The sequence below is a fragment of the Anneissia japonica genome, unplaced genomic scaffold (assembly GCF_011630105.1).
Source record: "Anneissia japonica isolate Jap-2015-1 unplaced genomic scaffold, ASM1163010v1 scaffold288162_len571657_cov150, whole genome shotgun sequence".
NCBI lineage: Eukaryota > Metazoa > Echinodermata > Crinoidea > Comatulida > Comatulidae > Anneissia > Anneissia japonica.
Window position 1 is genome coordinate 17575 of NW_022753254.1, and position 6551 is coordinate 24125.

A 6551-nucleotide genomic window follows, 5' to 3' on the forward strand; every position below is an offset into this window, starting at 1 on the left:
ACATACGTACATACTGTACATACGTACATACTGTACATACTTTTTTCTTTGTACCTTTAAACGACCACTCTTTATTCCTTATTCTCAACCAACAGTGTAAAACACCAATAATAGGTTGAAATAAAATTTTCAGTAAACAGAGCATAAATATATACTGTACAATACAAATTAAAAAATGAGTTCATTAATAATAATGTTCTTGTAAAGATACATTATAAACATAATTTAATTTTGCTCCCCAACGGTTTTCCCTTTGATTGAAAGGCCACCACACACTCCCAGTAACCTCATTCACATTTTGCATAATCAATTTTACTACAAAAACTATGCTCTTTATGTTTTTGTGCATTAAATTTTTTTTCTGATTATGTTTATTATATAATTATTATAAACATTAATGCATCAGTCTCCCAACTTTGATGAGTTTTGGTATCCTTCTGACCTGGAAGGAAAAAAACTTACAAGAACTTTACTTCCATTACAGAATTCCATTACTTATTTTTAATTTTTTGTATAAAGTATTTCAAATATTAAAATTTAAAGTAGATAGTTAATGTGATTGATTAATAGATGTTTGAATTTTTATAGAAAAGTTGTGTATCCCTACGTCATTTCATATACTTGATATATACAGTAGTTTGTAAAACCTCGAATTGAAGCCCAGTGGGCTTAATCTCAAGATGAAGCCCATCTCGAATTGAAGTCACCTCTTTAGTTTGCAAAATTAGCCTCAAAAAGAAGCCCATTGCCTCTTTTCAAGAAAGCAGTCATCTTTTCGAGATATAACAGTACATACAGGCCTAAACTGTACATGAATTTCAAAACCAAATATATTAAAAAACAAGCTTGGTTTAAGTGACTCAATTCTGGTTAATACACTCCATATATTAATGTTACAGTGCCTAATTTATTGTTTTATCATACAAATTCACAGGATTTACAGCATTCATTTTAAAAAGAAGCCCCTTCTTTACTTTACAAAAGCAGCCTTGAAAAAAAGCCATCCAGAGTTCGCAAACAAAAGAAGCCCAGGCCTTCAATTCAATGTTTTACGGTATGTTTTCAATTAAAGAAGTACTTCAAAAACTAGATACTAAATTATTTATGGACTGTATTAGCCACACTTGCAACACGAAGAATTCGATTTGCAGGTCACTGGCAGCGAGCTAAAGACCAAATGATATCTGATCTTCTACTACGGCGTATCCCACCACTAAAAGAGGCAGACGTCATTTCACGTTATCTCAGAGACACTGGAATACCTTTAGAAGATATCGGCAAGGCAATGTACGACCTAAACACCAGGCTGGAAGTCAAATCCATCTCAGCTGTGGCCGAACGATGATGATGATGATGATGATGATGACTACAGAATGAATGAATTAATTAATTTATGCAGTTCATTTCAACAACTTTCAGGCATCATCTTTACTTATGAAATTACATTGCAGTATAAACGGCAAAATATGTGGGGGATGTATATATAATCTGCGTCCATGCTTTTCTGGTAGGCAGCACTACGGAATGTTTATTTGCACCACTCTGCAAAATTTTTACTAACATTTTTTTTTTTTTCACATCACACACACAGATCACACACACAGAAGACCTATCATTGTTAAAGATAATCTAGCTATAACAGCAAACTAAAATCCCATTAATAGAGATAACAATTGAATTTGAGATTAAATGGAGCAGAGTGACAGATACCATAAGCATGCATTATAGTTTTTGCCAAACAAAAAGAAACACTGGTAAATTTTATTTAAATTTAATGTATATGTACACAAAGTACTAGTCAGGCAAAATATGCATTGTACAGTATGGTACAATAATGTTGCAGACAATTAAAAAGAATGAAAATAATATGTATAACAAATTTACAACTGAAATGATTTTGAAAGATCATCTAATACTGTACTGTATTCATGGGCGGATCCTAAATTTTTCAGAATAGATAAGTGAGTAGTATATTACATTAATATTCATTGAAATTGAAGACTGGAGATTCCAGTCTTCAATTCCTTTCAGCCATTCATGCATTCCATGACATGAATCTGCAGTGTTTCTATGTTCGGAAATGTTCTCTTGCAGACAGGACAGATGTGCGTTGGAAACTGTCAAAGAAAATAAAAAGTATGCATGTGAAATTGAAGTAGAACTTAACAACAATGAAATTAGTAGAACTGCAAGTTATGGTCAATTACCTGTGAATTTAAAGGAGGGGGTTCCATGTGTTGATAACCACCCATGGCATGCGGATAGTAGTCCGCAGGCATTTGGTAACGAGCAACAGAGTCCAGTGGAGTATTCACAGGTTGTGGTTGCATTGGATGAGATTGCAAATGTCTGAAATCATGACGTCGCTGGAGATTCTTCAAAGTTACTTTTCTAGTTTGATTGAAGTCCTCTTTCAGTTGTTGTCTTCCTTCCTGTGAATTAGGAGGTGGTGCCATGTTTTGGCAAGTTTTTACTATTATCTGTGAGTATAATAAAAGAGACTATTGTTTCTCTGAATAGAGAATTTGACATAGTTTGTGATTCTCGTAAGGTCATCCAATACTCAGTATTTTATCCAGAAATTTGGTGGTCAAAATTGTTGCAGATAATCGAGATGGTAAGGAAATTATGCAAGTGTCCGAGTGGTTTTAAAAAGTATGTACCATTGAATTAATTGGTAAATCGCATGGATATTTTTTAGCTCGAACAGGGCCCTTGTTGCCTTCAGTTGATTTGCATGTATTTCGCATTCATCTATTTCCATTACCTTCTTGACAATTTAAATTTAAATTTAATGTATATGTACACAATCAAACTTTACCTTGTCTGAATTTCCGTTGATGCATTCCATGGCGTGAGTCTGTAGCGTGTCTATGTTCGGAAAATTTCTCTGGCAGACAGGACAGATGTGCATTGGAAACTTTTCAAAGAAAATAAAAATTTTGCCTGTGAAATTGAAGAAGAACCTAACAACAATGAAATTAGTAGAACTGCAAATTAAGGTCAATTACCTGTAAATTAGGAGAGGGTTCCATGTGTTGATAACCACCCATGGCATGCGGATAGTAGTCCACAGGCCTTTGGTAACGAGCACCAGAGTCTAGTGGAGTATTCACAGGTTGTGGTTGCATTGGATGAGATTGCAAATGTCTGAAATCATGACGTCGCTGGAGATTCTTCAAAGTTACTTTTCTAGTTTGATTGGAGTCCTCTTTCAGTTGTTGTCTTCCTTCCTGTGAATTAGGAGGTGGTGCCATGTTTTGGCAAGTTTTTTCAGTTGTTGTCTTCCTTCCTGTTTTCCTGCTTCCAAGTTTTTTCAGTTGTTGTCTTCCTTCCTGTGAATTAGGAGGTGGTGCCATGTTTTGGCAAGTTTTTACTATTATCTGTGAGTATAATAAAAGAGACTATTGTTTCTCTGAATAGAGAATTTGACATAGTTTGTGATTCTTGTTCTTCATCTCTTTAATAACTTACCCACTGCCACATTGAAGTTAGGATAGGTTTAAGAACATTGTCCTACATAAAAGCATTAAATGTCTCGTCTGCATTGAAACCACATGGATTGTACGGTATTATCTGACCAATTAATTTGACCACCTGACTATTCATATTGCATACTTTGATGCATTGACCCCAGTCAGGGCCCAGTCAATGAAAGCTACTGTATGTTACCATTCTTCATTTTGAACATTCTATTAACATTCACACTTTGTGGTAGTGTAACCTTAGCAATATTTTCTCCTGATTGCTTATACTCCTTTGTTTTACATGAAACCAACAGGCATTCATCTTCATACTTACTACATTTAAAACACATTTGTTTATTTGAATGGTATTTACAAATCCATCTTTCTCCACTTCGATCATTAATCACAAAATAATCTTCATTGTCATCTTGAACATTACAAGATTTTACATTACTTTCTACACTTGTGACCAACTTTCTTTAATTGGTGCCAAAAATTTCCTACGGGAAATTGGCTAATACATTTATTATTGTTATTATTATTATTATTATTTGTAATTTTGGTTTCTCTTGTAGGTTGTATCCATGGGCCCGTTCGAACGAAAAATGCCAATCGTGTTCTGTTTAATTCACTGTTTAATCGCACTAGGCACTGAGTGGGTTGTTGACCGTTTGAGCAAATAGCTGACGTCAAATACCATACGTGTAATGAAACTACTCCAGAAGTAAATTTCTAAGGTCATCAACTGCAAATGAGGAACACTATATCCAATCAACTCATTCTGTGTTTATCTAATATTCTGCTGCTGTGCCCATGTACCCCAGCGCGGCATGTCGGGACGAGATCCGAGCGCAAATTATAATGCTCTTCAAAATCTTTCGTAGACAAGTTATATTCAAATTTCTCCAAATTTAGTGGTAAATTTACAATTTGAATGCGTACCTATACTAGCCAGGTCTGGAAAAAGTGCGCGAGCAGGGGTCGGAGGCATCGACCATTACCCCGGAGGCATTTTTGAAAAGAAAAAAAAAATTTAATGCATACCGGTAATTGAATTGGATATTTATGCATGCTCCAAACCACTAAATGTACTACTGTTTAGATATAGTAATGTAAAGATAACATTTGGTGCTGAACAGTGGCGGTGCCAGCGGGTGGGGGGAGGGGGTGTTGGTGATTGGCCAAAGCTTGTCAGGCAGTCGGACCAAAATAAAAAAAAAAATAGGCCTAGTTTTCCCATCCCAGCCATTTTCGGCCATTTTTTTTTTTTATTTTGTTTTGGGAAAAGGGGATACCCCCTCCCATACCCACCCTTGGCTCTGGCCTTCGGCCCTCAGATAACGCTGCATGCTATAGTTACACCCATAAATACTTAGCACCCCCTCCCCCCAGTCGGACATCTTAGCTTCCACATAAATTATATCCTAGAGCCGCCACTGGTGCTGAAGTTATTTGATCATGTTAGAGGCACACAAATATTTTTTCCAGCCCTCCTACCAGCTACCATAATATGGCTATGAAGATGCGATGTTATGAGAGCGATGTTATGAGAGCTTGGCGACAGCGGATTCTAGCTGTAGCGCTAGCTGCTGCCAGGTCTGGGCCCGTAACCATATTGAATTTTACGCGCTGGAATTGTGACAAAACATTAAAAAAAATTTATTGCTCAATTATTGCCTCCGCCTCGTAAGGTCATCCAATACTCAGTATTTTATCCAGAAATTTGGTGGTCAAAATTGTTGCAGATAATCGAGATGGTAAGGAAATTATGCAAGTGTCCGGGTGGTTTTAAAAAGTATGTACCATTGAATTAATTGGTAAATCGCATGGATATTTTTTAGCTCGAACAGCCCGGGCCCTTGTTGCCTTCAGTTGATTTGCACGTATTTCGCATTATCTATTTCCATTACCTTCTTGACAATTTAAATTTAAATTTATTGTATATGTACACAATCAAACTTTACCTTGTCTGAATTTCCGTTGATGCATTCCATGGCGTGAGTCTGTAGCGTGTCTATGTTCGGAAAATTTCTCTGGCAGACAGGACAGATGTGCATTGGAAACTTTTCAAAGAAAATAAAAATTTTGCCTGTGAAATTGAAGAAGAACCTAACAACAATGAAATTAGTAGAACTGCAAACTAAGGTCAATTACCTGTGAATTAGGAGGGGGTTCCATGTGTTGATAACCACCCATGGCATGCGGATGTAGTAAAGCCATCTGTGAAGGGGTCATTGATCGCACATCCTCCACTGAATATAGCTTGTGGTTTGCAAAGATTCGAAAGTCTTTATGATGATCACTACAGGCAGTACACAAGTACTGTCTGCAATCCTGGCAGTAGTATTCTGAGAGTCCTTTTTTACAAACACATTCTATTTCATCTCTTTTTGAAAATTGTTCTATGGTTTCCAGTAAGTTATTTAAAAAGGTATTTGGTGGAAGCTTCTGAAGCCTGCCCTCTGGAATGGAATATGATTTTAAGCAAGTTGGGCAAACCAGCTTACCCTTCTCCTTAACCCAGTCTTCCAGACACACGAAACAGAAACTATGGAGGCAGTTGAGGGATTTAGGATTTTGAAGTCTCTTAAAGCAGATGGTACACTCTAGGACCTTCTCATCAACTTTTTCCAGAAACTGATTCAATTCACTGGTAGTCATCTTGAAATATCCTGTGAATTATAATTTTTTTTTGCATGAGCAATTATTGGGTACATAATTATATTTCAATGGTAACATGCCTGACCACTGTTGGTGTTGGTGGCTGTAACGGTGGTGGCTAGTGGATTATGATATTAAAATATGGTTTTTTATTTAAATTTATATTTTTGGACCAGCGCAAAGCACTGACACCAGATCCTCACTGCTGTTCTTGTTCTTTTCTTTAAAAGCGACCAGCATCACCAGTTTTGAACGGATGTGCAGGAAATTTTGTACACATAATCTAGAGGTGCCCTTTTTAGTTCCTATGCATGTAATGCAATAGGAACTATTGTAATCACTCTTGCTATTTCCTATGTTTTTTATTGTGTGTAGTGTGTATGTGTGTGTGTAGACATTTATGCAAATGCGCATGCGTCAAAG